The following is a 14964-nucleotide window of genomic DNA, read 5'->3' as shown; positions in this document are numbered from 1 at the left end:
TAAAACATCTTATTTCCCATCCATTTAACTTGTGACCATTTTGTTTCTGTCATTTCTACCCTGTTGAATGAGTTTTGAGAGCTATACTTCTTTTTCTCCAAAAATAAATTAATTCAAAGATAAGATATTACATTTCTTTCTTTCTTTCTTTCTTTCTTTCTTTCTTTCTTTCTTTCTTTCTTTCTTTCTTTTTTACAATGCACTCCCACCTATGTCCAAATTAACGTTCTTCGTCTTTAGCTATTTTTGAGATTGGAAATCCTTCTATATGGTTTGCCATGCGTACCGCATATATTACTGACTTCATAACCGTCGGAGGCGTGTGCTGGTCACTAGAACGCGCATATGATCTGCGGTTTGAAAATTACATGCTTGCTTTCACGCACCAGGTTCCCTTCTTTTTTTTTCTTTTTTTTTTTTTGCTCAAGTGGTCGTAAGGCAGAGTGCAGCGTCTAGACAGGGGACGGAGAGTCGGTAGATGGCAGTCGTGTCCCTTCTGCACTAGACAGGAAGAAGCAGCGCATCAAACACTCACACTTAGTACCCAGGCTATACACAATCACACACGCACATGTGTGCGTCAAACAGGCTCTATACAGACCTGTCCGAACGCGCGCACACCCCCTCATCATATAATCTATAGCGTTCAGGGTTATTGCACTCGACCAATCATTCGTAAGATGGAAAAAGATTATAGGACCATTGACTTTTACGCATCCAAGAAGACGCCAGTGAGGACAGTCAGAAGAGTGAGACTTTGTGCTGAGGGCTACATCAATACGCGTTAGAAGATTCTTGGTGTCACCAGCGGAGTGCGCTGAGCCGATGCCCACCGAGAGCCGCGCGTCATTGGACACGTCTGGGTAGCACACTAGTACTTCACACTAGAACTTCATTCACCGAAGAGATCTCGACGTATTCGACGAGTCTCACCTCTTTAGATGTTCCTGCTCGCGGAGTGACTCACTTGTAGCTGTTCCCCGATCGTAATACGGCTCGGCGCGGAGCGCAGCATCATTCGCGTGGATTTTCGTCGCGTCAGTGGATTGCTTTTCGTCGGAGTTGAGATGTAGCTTTTGATGAATACCTCGTCTCTGACAAGTTTATGCGCATCTGAAAAGGAACTACGACTGTAGGCTATATTAACCAATCAACTAACTAAGAAAGGGATGATTTGACTCACATTTGGCGCATTTTCATCCACTTTTCTGAAGAGAAAAAGAAACTCGGAAGATTGTGTTCTTTTTTTCCTTTCCAGATGATGCTGAGTTTCTTGGATATGATGTGATGCACGAATATTTGCGTTTGCCAACGCACGAGGCTTTCTCTCGCAAGACATAATCACATTTCAAGGAAATAAGCATCTTGAAATCCGCACTGGGCTGTGAGTAGAAATCTAATCAGATCGGGTGCGTAAAGGGGGAAGAAAAGTTCCGTTTTAAAACCATGACTGTGGAATAAGAACATCAGCTGTCTGCGTTTATGGGCTGCTGAAGATTGAGATGAAGAAGATGCAGGGAATGGTCCATCTCAGGGATAAAACCCATCTATGCGTATTGGCTGAATGTGAAACCCCAAATCTGTGGTGCTGAACGCCAAGAATGACACGCAGAACCAGGGAGACGACGAATTAACTGATTTATCAGCAGGAAAAGACTTGGTACTCCGGATTTTGATGATGCAGGGCAAGAAAGCATCGAGATATTTGCTCTAGAGGCACTCGACCATATGATGGCATTGACAGGAAGACCGAATGGATATACTGGAGCGAATTTCTTCTCATAGAAGCTTGTAAAACTGCTCTTGGATAGCTTGGATAGTCCAAAGTACACGCTGAAGAACATTTCATTCGCACCGCGCTACGTTCCTTGAGAATTGCGGATTGATTTTCGTGCTTTGGACGCGAACGGAACGGTGATTTGAACCTCACCGATTGAGAAAGTAAGTCATTCATGTTTTGATATTTGCATCACTGGACACTTTGACGTCTTTCTGACACCAAATGTTTCTGGTTGCCATAAACGTTAAGTGTTTTTAAAACAATAGCGTCCTTATAGCCTACAGTAGGCTTAACATTTAAGGGCACTTAACATACAACGGACAATGTGGTGATTAAAAAGGTAATTTGAACAGTATTTCAGTATATATTCATACATGTACCCACAGAAGCGTTCTCTCACCGGCTGTGAGCTCCCCCCCGCACTCTCTTGATATCTCTCGTGTGTGTATGTGTGTGTGCGCGCGCGCTCGTGCGTGAGTGTGTGATAAATGTGTGCGCTATTGACAACTGCACAGTGTTCCACCTTTGCGGTCGAATCTTTCTTTCATTCATTAATTCTTCCATTCATTCAGTCTGAATGTGATGCCATATCCGTTTTTAGGAATGATTTGGATCATATTATTATTTACAATTATTGATGTAGGCTAGGAATCAAAATGAACAGTTATTCAGATGGTTATCAGATTAGACTCGATCAGATTGAGGGTTATAGTGCAGAAAGCACTGTCGGGCACTGGAGGCAGAAATGCGGGCTGTTGCTGCTTTGCTTGCTGATTGGTCCGACTCGTTTGTGCATATATATAAGGTAACACTTTATTTTAAGGTGACGTAGTTAGACGTTACTACTACGTGTGCTTACTATAGTAATAACAGTAAATTATGCATAATTACAAGTAACCTACCCTAAACCAAACCCTAACCGCAACTCTGTGGTAAGTACAGTACTAGTTAATTAATATTACTCGGTACTTATGAGTAAGTACAATGTAACTACGCCACCTGTAACAGTTTAAATACAATAAATACAATAAAAACAATACATGGCATAATTTAAACTCATAACAGTATTGTTTGTTGTTATATTGTTTTTATTGTATTTTAATATTGGACTGTAAAAGTATACACATTGTCTAGCAGATTTTCTCTTTAAATTACAGGGATAAAATTCATACTTTTTACTTATGAAAAACCCTTTTTGTAATATTCTATTGTATATAGTCTGAGCATAAAAATACGATTATTTAGTTAAGTTTTACTGTAGCCTTTTATATATATATATATATAATTGACAAGTTATGCTAATGGTAACATTGTTTAGTATAGATTAAAACAAATTAAATGTCTATAAATGTCATTCACTCATATAGCTTGTATATGTGCATCTACAGTGCTTTATGAACAGGCCATAGAATAGACATTATATGATTCAGGGCTGAAGAGTTTGGCCTTTCTCTGGGAGCTGTCCGCGGTGCTGAAATCCCTGCCAGAAAACCGCATAAACACTCTTCTGTTTGTGTTTCTCTGCTTCCTACTGCCTTATGTTGCTCTGCCTTGTGAAAAAAATCACAATCACAATATATATATATATATATATATATATATATATAATCAACCATACAAGCCAACCATATTGATGTGTGGATTACATTCTTGCAAGAAAGGAAAGCATCTACATCAGGATAATATCGAGGAGATCCATTTTAAGCGGATAGACTTGAACAAACGTGCCTAGATTAGCCATGCGGCATATTCTGAGGTCATAGCTGTCATTCATAATTAACTGTCCTCTCTACCCGAGGAAAACGATTATCTGTGCCTTGTACCACAGGTACTGGCGTTTTTCTTTTTGACTTAATTATCATGTGTAACAAGTCAATAAAACCTTGGCAGAGAAGTTCTACTTTTTAATTTGTAATGAATAGCCAGAGCAATCCATGAAACGGTCTTAATTCAGATCAGTTCAGGACGTTTTGCTTCCCAGTTGATATGTATTGGATTGAAAAGGAAGTGATAAATGAGGCTACAGCCAACATATGCTTTGTGAATGTATGATCTGAAGGAGCTGACCAGGATGACCTTGAAAGCAGAAGTCTGGCAATCTTTGACTGTGTTCTGTGCTTACTTGTTCTGAAGACACTAGCTCATATAGTGCATAGAGCATCTTCAAACTGCAGTCTTCTTATTATGTTTCTTCTCATGAACCAAATCTCCTCTTAAGCTCGATGTATACTGACTAGACTTTCATCTTTCCGTTCCCTTTTTAAGATCAAGAATGTGAAGCTCTAGCTCTGCTTGATGTTTTAGGTCACGAGGTGAAGTTCAACGTTTTTCTGAAAGCCAAGTGGAATGAATTGGAGGCCGTGCGTGTAATGACTGAATTATATCCATCTGTCTGACGAACTCCATTTTGTCCCTTCGAAGCAGGCAGTGCATGGCCGCCCACTCACCGTCACCCTTTGGGAGAGCTTCCTGTTGGCCGGACGCCCGATCCGAAGCTTAGAGGCCTGCGTTAACACAAGACCCTTTTGCTGAGCTGTTATATACATAGATGTTATGTATACAGGAGGTTGTAGACTTGTACAAAATGGCATCATTTACTCACCTTTATGTCATTCCAAACCTGTATGATGTTATTTTTCCATGAAAAGACAATTATTATTATTATTTTTTTAAAGAAACTAATTTAGAAAACTAATAAAGAAACTTTACTTGACAGTAAAGACTTTTACTTTGTTACAAAATATTTCTATTTCAAATCAATTTTGTTCTTTTGAACTTTCTGTTCATCAAAGAATCCTTAAAAAAAAAAAAAATATATATATATATATATATATATATATATATATATATATATATCATGGTTTCCACAAAAATAATAAGCAGAACAACTGTTTTCAACATAATACTGATAATAATAATAAGAAATGTTTCTTGAGCACCAAATCACCAAATTGCAATTACAGAGATAAATGTAACATATTTAAATACAAATCAGTTATTTTAAATAGTAATAATATTTCACATTATTACAGTTTTTTTTTTTTTTTTTTATCAAATAAATGCAGCCTTGGTTGTCATAAGAGACTTCTTTCAAATGCATAAAAAAATCTTTTTTGGTCCATACGCTGTTTGGACCCCATTGACTTCCATTGTATAGACAACAGGATTGCACTTTATTTTGCAGTAGGTGCACTTACAGTGTACTTGCCTAAGAAAACACTGGGTAATATACAGTAAGGTAACTAAATGTGTTAACGTTAGTAGGTTCAGGGTTAGTACCTAGTTATTGCCTAGTTATTGCAATTACTATAATAAGTACATTGTATGTACATTGGGAGCATGGCTGTAAAATAAACAGTTGCAGTATTCTTTAATATATCTTATTCAAAAATATTTTATTTTCTTAAATTCCACATAAGTAAGTCATACAGGTTTGGAACAACATGAAGGAGAGTACATTTTGACAGGATTTTCGTGTACGTGTGTTACGTGTGAATCGGATCATGAGTAGGAGAAATGGTGTTGAAAATGAACGTGCAGAACTATATTTAGATTATTCCAGATCCAGAGTGTCAAACCAAATAATGACACAGGGAGTAAGAATAGTAAGTTGCCGTAAACAGCGCCAATGTTTGTCTTGTTAACAACCGAATATAAACAAAGCCTTCATCGCATTCGCACCTTCAGGTACCTGCCCCTATTCCCTGAGGTGAACAAAGGATTTTTTTTTTCGCTCTCTTCCAGGCACTTGATGGAGGGAGAAAAAAAAAAGTAGTAGAGGAATGATGGAGTGATGTTGCCTTGGGGAGACGAATTGGGCCGCTCATTTTATGTTCCTTTGCTGTCAGGAGCTTTAGCATGATGAAGCTGCCGGGTTGGGTGGAGAGATGACATTTGTTTGTTGGTGAATGATGCATCGTGATTCATGTTTCTGCGGAGACGCTCCATTTCTCACTCCGTACATCTTCCAAACTTTTCAAATCGCTTATCCCGGCATGGGAACCGCCGAGAAAGGTAGAACGTCCGTTTATCGAGTTTTTATTTATTTATTTATTTTAGGTCAGTCATAAAATGCAGATTTCAATACATTTATTGTCCAGCATTAAGATCGAGCTTCGCATTGTAAATGATTTGTGGAATTGCCTCTGCCGAGATTTTTGAGATTTATTTAACCGGTTATGTCGTCACGTAATTGATGAATGACATTGTTTTTCAAGCCCCAAAAGAAATCTGGGTTTCATATCGGTAGTATTTATGGGGTGCGCTGATGGATTTCTGGAAACGTGTGCAACTCAGGGCTTGTTTATTTTACTGTTCGAGTGTGACAGTCGTAATATCCCATGAGTCTCTTGGGTGGCTTCTACAAAGTGATGCATGAACAGGGATTAATCATGGTTAAAATAAAGCCACTTCCTTGAGATGTAAATCTAGTCTCTCTCTTTGTCCTTTTCCATTGAGAATCACCTTTGTAGGAAGATTTAATGAACAAAACTTCAGAATAAAAATAAATAAATAAGTAAAGCTCTAGAGATGTAACGTATATTACGTGTACCAGGATTGGGTGTAATTCAGAACTGAATTGAAAATGCTTTTTGTATTTCTGATTCTAAATAGAATTTAGATTTTAGAATCTGAATGCAATGAAGTAAATTTTGAAAGAATTTTAAATTCAAAGACGTTCATATAACTGTAATTTTCAACTAGAAAGGCACAAAAAGCGACAGGGATAGATAGATGGATGGATGGATGGATAGAAAACAAATCTTTCTGTGAGGGATGGAAACTTTTGATCAATTTAAAGGATTAGTTCACTCCAGATTTAAAATTTCCTGATTATTTACTCACCCCCATGTCATCCAAGATGCTCATGTCTTTCTTTCTTCAGTCGAAAAGAAATTACGTTTTTTGAGGAAAACATTCCAGGACCTCAACGGGGAACAACGGGTTGAAGGTCCAAATTGCAGTTTCAATGCAGCTTCAAAGGGCTCTACACGATCCCAGCCGAGGAATAAGGGTTTTATTTGGCCAAACGATCTGCCATTTTCTAAAAAAAAATAAACATTTATATACTTTTTAACCACAAATGCTCTTTTTGCACTAGCTCTGCGATGCGTTTTCACGTTGGAAAGGTCATGCGTGACGTATAGTGGAAGTACTGACCCAGTGTTTACAAAGCAAACGTGCAAAGACTAAGTCAAACGCCCTTTACAAAAAAAAAGGTAAAACAACGATGTCGTACAATTCCGCAGTTGGACGAGTTTTTCGCCTTACCCTACCTTTTCGAGCCCGATCTCACGGGAAAACGTACAAATTCTACGAGGTGGTTTATTCGTACGAATTCATACGACCTGACTCGTACGAATTAGTACGATTTTTGCAAAATCGTACATATTTTACGAATTGGCCAATTCGTATGAATTCATACGAATGACCTACCCCTGATCCCGCCTCTAAACCTACCCATCACGTGGGTTTAGACAAATCGTACAAATTCGTACGAGTGAGGTCGTACGAATTAGTACGAATTAGCCAACTTTTTATCATTCGTACGAATTCGTACGAATTGGTCGTGAGATAGCGTTGCCTTTTCTGCCTACGTTTTTCACGTGACCTTTCCAACGTGATTACGTAATCCATGAAGTCATGGACGCGTATCGCAGACACAGTGCAAGACGAGCATTTGTGGTTAAAAAGTATTTAAATGTTTATTTCTTTCCGAAAATGACAGATTTTTCCGCCAGATGAGACCCTTATTCCTCAGCTGGGATCGTGTAGAGCCCTTTGGAGCTCCATTGAAACTGCTATTTGGACCTTGAACCTGTTGGTCCCCGTTGAAGTCCTGGAATGTTTTCCTCAAAAACCTTAATTTATTTTCGACTGAAGAAAGAAAGACATGAACATCTTGGATGGCATGGGGGTGAATAAATTCTCTCTCTCTATATATTATGTTTCTTTGAGTTATAGTTCAGTAAATGTTTCTTCCTGTCATTCCAATTCAAATTCCAAATCAACTTCCTCTGAAATGTAGCAAATTCAGTTCAAATTCAAACTCGTGAATTGCAAGGGAGCCAGTTCTTCAATTGTGAATTTTGCCCAACCCCAAATGTGTACAGCATTTCCCTAACACCCCGTGATTCCCAAGCTTTATCCGTCAGTTCTGCGATTTGCACCGTTTGCTATACCCAATAAACACTTTGAAATCAGAGAGATTAGTGTAAAACCCAGCTTGGGCGTGAATTAGCATTCATTTCTTAAACTGCTGGAGACTGCTATCAATAATCCAACCCATCTATCAAATGTTTTTTTTTTTTTTTGCATCCCGAGGTACAATTTCTCCCAGGGGGATTTGGTTTAGTGTGAAAGGCAGATTAAATGACGAGAGAACCCTGCTTGATGCGCTACCTCGCTCTCCATTGTCTAAATCTTCCATGTCACAGCATAGAGATTTCTTTCCCGGGAGTCAAACTCCAAGGCCACGTACGGGAGGTTATGTAGGTAGTGTGTATTGATTGATGGGCTGGAGTTGTGGCGAGGATGACATTGAATTGATGTTTTTGTATTATTTTTTTTTCCTGTCTTAAAGCAAGTGGGTTTTCTATGTCAGAATTCAGCCGTCAGCAAATGCTCTGTATTTTGTATTCACTGCACTGGTGCGAGCAAATGGGCCGGTCGACCTTGCTTCAGAGAGAGGATATGGCCATATATAACACAATAACACATCTAAGAGCTTTTAAACAATCATTTCAAGTCTTCTAAAACTCTCTCTTCAGGATTTTGAGTTAAGCTGCATTTTAGAGGTTATCCTTAAAGGGATAGTTCACACCAAAATAACAAAACTGTCATCATTTACTCACCCTCATGTTGTTCCAAACCTGTATGAGCTTCTTTGTTCTGTTGAACACAAAAGAAGATATTTTGAAGAATGTTGACAACCGGACAGTTTTTGGTCCCCATTTTGTTCCTTAGGAAGTCAATGGCTACTGTCAACTGTCCGGTTACCAACATTCTTCAAAATATCTTCTTTTGTGTTCAACAGAGAAACTCATACAGTTTTGGAACAACTTAAGGGTGAGTAAGTGATGACTCAGGGCCCTATCTTGCACCCAGCGCAATTGACTTTGTACACCGACGCATGTTTCATTCCTATTTTGCACCCGCGCAAAGCGCGCTTTTCCCTCCACAGAAGCACGTCGCTAAACTAGGGAATGAACTTGCGCTCCCTAGGCGGTTCAGCGCAAAAAAGGAGGCGTGTTCCGGCGCAAACGTTCCCTGGTGCTATTTTACTGTTCCATAAAACAATTGCGCCACTGGCCAGAAAAAACCTAGTCTAAAGTCAGTGGCGCGTTGCGCGTTGTTCATTATGCTATTTTAAGGGCGCATGCTTGACCATAATGTATAGAGTGCACAACGCTCATACACTGTGATTCTCTAATCTACACAGAAGCAGCAGTTTTCATTTTTGCAAATCATATTATTACAAACGATAGATAGATAGATAGATAGATAGATAGATAGATAGATAGATAGATAGATAGATAGATAGATAGATAGATAGACAATTTATAATAAATATAATAATTTATTATAAAAGCATACATCTAGCTTACACATTTACCCACATTATTATATGCCTGTTTAACCGAAGCTAATTTGGGTGTGTTTCTCCCATCCCCAATGTCACTTCTCTCTCTTTTACGGCCGTGACGAGAGCGTTGGTCTCCTCGGCTGTGAACCGCTCTTGACGCGCGCCTGGCAAATCCGCCGTTATAATAGCAATACGCCAAGGAAAAAGTGCGTCTGCTCTTAAAGGGAATGTGAGATGATGCTCTGATTGGTTTATTTCACGTTACGCCCAAACCACACCTATGAATAATGAAGCTACTTCAGACCAACCCCTTTTAGATTTGCGCCCGGCGCAAGAGTCATTTATCCCGCCGGGAAAATAGCAACAGCGCCGAGACCCGCCCACAAAGTTACCTGGGCTTTGCGCTTTGACACTTGTGTTTCAGATCGTTAAAATAGGGCCCAAAATGTGCATTTTTGAGTGAACTATCACTTTAAGTCCAGATTGGTGTGATTTGTGAATGAATCATTCAAATGGATCAACTGATTCATTGAAAAGATCGGACTCAAAAGAATGATTAGTTCACCAATTAGACAGCACTACTTGTACTTTCCTCAGAAACAGAGCACGGAAAGTGAAGCGGATCTCAAGATGTTCAGTCTATTTACTGTACCACACTTAGCAATCGTAGGGCTTCATAAGAGTGAGTCATGTAGACAACTTTAATAATGCTCTTGTGCCCCTTTTGAAGTTTGAAACTGAAAGTAATTGCATGAAAATCAGGATTTAAAACATCTCCCTTTGTGTTCCACGGAAGAAAGTAAGTAATCGGAAAGATTGGAACGACATGAGGTGAGTAAATGATGACAGACTTTTCATTTTTGGGTGATCCCTTTAGCAGATGTGTTCTGTACATTTTTGCTGCATGTACGTTTCACCCCAGCCCCTTTCGCACAGTTACATTGACCTTCCATTAATCTTCTTCTCTTTGACCTGAGTGTCTTGAAGTGTGAGCGTGTGTGTTTTTCTCGAGTGGTGTCTCATCCACAACCCCTCCTACGGGATGAGCGCAGCACATTCCCCCAGTCGATGCCCTAATCAATCAGCAATCTGCCTCGCCCCATCAGTCTTCTGGAATAATCTGCCCGACATCATAAAACGGCCATGTTGACGTGTTGGATAGACACCGTTACCCCCACACACACAGTGGATGGGTTCAAAAAAAGTATATATATATATATACTAAAATTAAGGTATTCTATATAAAATTATTCTAATGGAAAAAAAAATATTATGAAATACATTTTTCCTATATAAGTATATACAGTGCATATATAAATGATGGTAAACATTATATATATATATATGTTTTTAAGGTTTCATTCCTCAAGACTGTATTTTATTGACAACTAACATATAGTTATTAGAGTTATGAAGGTACATCTAATTGATAATAAATAATTGACATATATTTAAACCTATATTCATTTTTCACAGTGTAAAATGGGTCTTTACTGGTGCTGTCAAATCAATTAATTGTGATTAATCACTTTTAACAAAAGTTTGTGTTAATATAATATACGTGTATATATAGATAGATATATGTATGTGTATGTATGTATGTGTATGTGTATGTGTATGTATGTGTGTGTGTATATATATATATATATATATATATATATATATATATATATTAGGGCTTGCATAGACTAGTCGATTAGTAGAACTACTTCAACCACGACACTTAGTGGAGCGGCTAAGTGCTTATGTTTGGCAGAATCGTTCAGTTTATGATACAAGCGTGAAAATTGGCATGACCAGTCTCCATAGGTCACTTGACAAGGAAATTGTCCGAGCCACTTGAAATTTCAAGATGGCGGCCATTTTTCAAGATGGCCACCACCTTAGTGGAGCAATTAGGCTTAAGAAATAATTTAGTTGGTGATACAAGCATGAAAATTGCCATGAGCCTAATTGCTCCACTAAGGTGGTGGCCATCTTGAAAAATGGCCGCCATCTTGAAATTTCAAGTAGCTGTGGGTGGCTTATTGTCTAGTGACCATCAGAGACTGCTCATGCCAATTTTCATGCTTGTATCACTAAATAAACCACTATATCACTTAACTGCTCCACTAAGGTGTCGGCCAACTTGAAAAATGAAAAATCTTGATATTTCAAGTGGCTCGGACAATTTTCTTGTCAAGTGACCCATGGAGACTGCTCATGCCAATTTTCACGCTTGTATCATAAACTGAACGATTATATCACTTAGCCGCTCCACTAACTGTCAGAAACAATAGACTACTCAAGTGTGCATTAGCCATAAATGAATTCAAAATGGCGAACGTCACCAACAGACACCACACATCAGATGTGTGGAAGTATTTCATCAAGGATGACAAAAATATCGTAATTTGCCACCTCTGTAAGACTACTTTAAAATACAACAGCAGTACGACAGCTATGCACAACTACCTACGATTGAAACATCCAACAACAAAGGCAAATGTTAGTGAGATGCACACCACGCATCAAACAAACATTGATGAATTCTGTAAAAGCCCGATTACAGAGAGGAGAAGACAGGTAATAACAGGTTTACTTGTGGATTTTATAGAGAAGGATATAAGACCACTCTCTGCAGTTTCAGGAGAGGAATTCAGGGGATTTATCAACTTCTTTGAACCCAGTATACACCGTTCCATTGAATGCTACACTCTGGAAAATAATTGGCCACAAATACAACTCTCTAAAAGCGAGCATTGCATCTGAAATGAAAGGCAAGAACGGGTATTTATTTGGCTTTTCTCTGTTACATGAAAATTAAAATATGTAATATCATAATTAATGTTTTGAGAGTTTACTTATGTAATTGTTGCATTAGGCTATGAATTAATAACAGTATCATTTAATTTACAGTAGCATGTAGTTGAGTTACTCGAGTATTGTTTTGATAAGAAATCGACTAGTAGAAATCAGTATCGTGCAACCCCTAATATATATATATGTGTGAGTGTGTGTGTGTATGTGTGTGTATATATATATGTCTGTGTGTGTATGTATGTATGTATGTATGCATATATGTACACAAACACATATATTAGGCCTATATAAACACAAACTTTTATTTTGTAATCGATTAATTGATCAATTTGACAGCACTAGTCTTTACACATGAAAATATATAGCTGCCTATTATTATTTCAGAAAATTGGAGACTCCTTCATAGATAAAATCATCTTGTTTGGGAGTTCATGGCATCCAAAACCCCTGCTCCAGTCAGCCGTCCTCAGATCTGTGGCAAAGGCACCATGTCCTTAAAAAACATAGCTAAAACAGGCCTCATGACTCAATAATGAGTGGTGAACTCCCCCACCCAACCCAAATCTAAGCTCAGCTAAAAGAAAATGACCTGAATCAGCCTGTAACTTGAGTCACGTCCGAGCTGACGTCAGCGACCTCTGTGGAGCCCTGCAGCTGTACCTGTGGCCAACGGCGTGCACTACAGGTGTGTCCATGAATGTGAGTGCACAAACTGTGCCTGGGACAGTCTCCCTTTCTGGGTTGCACCTGTGAGGCATCTGTTCAAGGCGGTGCGGAACTGGCCATATTAATTCTGCTGCTAAATTGAAAGGTTAAAGCCGGCAGCAGAGGTGACGGATTGCCGCTCACCTGGTTCCTCTGCTACTAAAGCACCTGTTTAACTGAGGTGAGGTTCAGTTGTCCTCCCGTCATAGGAGAGAAAGAGGGAGAGAGGGGATTGTTAATGAATGAAGCCTGGGAGAATCTACATTTAATAGGTTATTTGAGCGAGCAGAATAAAATAAGAGCCGCTGGAGTTGATTGTTCTTATCAGAGTTCATTAATGCAATTTCCTCTCACAAAGGGCTTGTGCAGAAAAGCTCTCTGCCTCAAATAATGACTGGATCAGCTTGTGCAGCCCTCTGCCGCTGAATAAGACAAGTTTTTTTTTTTTTTTTTTGCCGTGCACCGACGCCGGCTTTGGTTATTTACATATAGAGAGGCTCTTACGGACACCGCCAAGCCTGTCTTGGTTTTGATACACTTTAAACGTGAGTACATCATTCCGCATGAGAGCCGTAAACGGTTGTCGTAGCTCTTTAAGGTGTGGCTGTGAAACTGATCGACTGAGGATTCTTAATAGAGTGGTGTAAGCGTCAGGCTCTTCCCGAACCAGTACCAAAAGTTAAAGGACATTCAAAGATATTTGTAGCGACAGGTTGACCTGAAACCATTCAGAATTCAACTGAGAATGGCTTTTGATTTCCAATTCGATTCCTGAATCTGAGTTGGCTTACTAAACATGAAGCAGAACTGTGAATTGGAATGTTAGGAAGTTAATTTCATATGACTGTACTTTTAATTAGAAAACTTTGCATATTTGCTTGACAAAGCCTTATTTGAAAGTTCTGAGAAGGTTTATGGACTTTACAGGCAGAAATCATGGATGGATGGATAGACAGATAGATGGGTAGAGAGACATATGATTAGATGTACAAACTGAATGATACATAGATGGATATACAGACAAACAGATGAAGGATGGATGGACAAACGGATGGATGGATGGACGGACGGATTCAATGGATGGATGGATGGATGGACAGATGGATGGATGGATGGACGGATGGATGGATGGACGGACGGATTTAATGGATGGATGGATGGATGGATGGATGGATGGATGGATGGATGGATGGATGGACGGACGGATGGACGGATGGATGGATGGATGGACGGACGGATGGATGGATGGATGGATGGACGGATGGACGGACGGACGGACGGATGGATGGACGGACGGACGGACGGACGGATGGATGGATGGATGGATGGATGGATGGACAGATGGATGGACGGATGGATGGATGGATGGATGGACAAACGGATGGATGGACAGATGGAGAGAGAGACACATTGATGGGTAGATAGATGTGAATAGATACACAAACCAGATAGACATTAAAAGATGGATAGAAAGATGATTTGGCAGATGGACAGATAGAATTACATATAATATTTCAGCTAAATCCAGTTACGCAGCACAACAGTAATGTCAGGACTCTCACTAGTAGAACGCCCACTAGTAACCAAAAGTTCACTGAGTTAGCAACCTAAAATCACTGTCAATCAGGGACGGACTGACAATCTGTGCGTTCTGGAAAAGTCCAGAACGGCCGTCCAACCGAGGGCCGTCGGATCGACACAAAAAAAGTGTAATAAAGCAATATGAACAGCCAACAGCAGGGGCACTAATACGATCACTTATACGCTACTTGTAAAAAAAAATTAAAACTGAGGAAGAAGAGTCGGCCTACTTGCCACTGACAGAAAGTTAGTTTTATAAGGCTTAGGCTACCTATACTGCACTTTTAAATTTGCTTACATTATATTTGAATAGTAAAGTTATAGTAGGCTATATAGCAGTGGTCTCCGACGTGGTACATGTGAGTTGCCCGCTAAACACATTCTATAACTGTAAATAGCCCCAACTTGCCAATAGCGCTCCACTGTAAATCGGCTCCAGACCTCGACTAAATGGTATCATTTTGCTACCTTTTTTCGTGCCGGTGCAACTAAACATTTGCACTTTTGCCTC

General features: G+C 39.3%; 1 protein-coding gene across 2 annotated transcripts in view; it reads left to right on the top strand.

The window, feature by feature from the left end:
• The first annotated feature begins 567 nt into the window (after window positions 1-567).
• The window catches only part of lrrc4ca (leucine rich repeat containing 4C-a), a 72106-nt gene continuing 57709 nt past the window's right edge, over window positions 568-14964 (top strand). Inside the window, exon 1 of one of the 2 annotated variants that reach the window (XM_084397821.1) lies at window positions 568-1941. The gene's annotated coding sequence lies outside the window, so the exon portion shown is untranslated. The remainder of the gene's footprint in view (window positions 1942-14964) is intronic. The other variant, XR_014626065.1, reaches the window with a different exon arrangement.

This window comes from Rutilus rutilus, assembly GCF_951802725.1.
Source record: "Rutilus rutilus genome assembly, chromosome: 23".
In the NCBI taxonomy this organism is placed as follows: Eukaryota; Metazoa; Chordata; class Actinopteri; order Cypriniformes; family Leuciscidae; genus Rutilus; species Rutilus rutilus.
The sequence above is the reverse complement of the archived record's forward strand: the minus strand, read 5'-3'. Positions and strand labels throughout refer to the sequence as shown.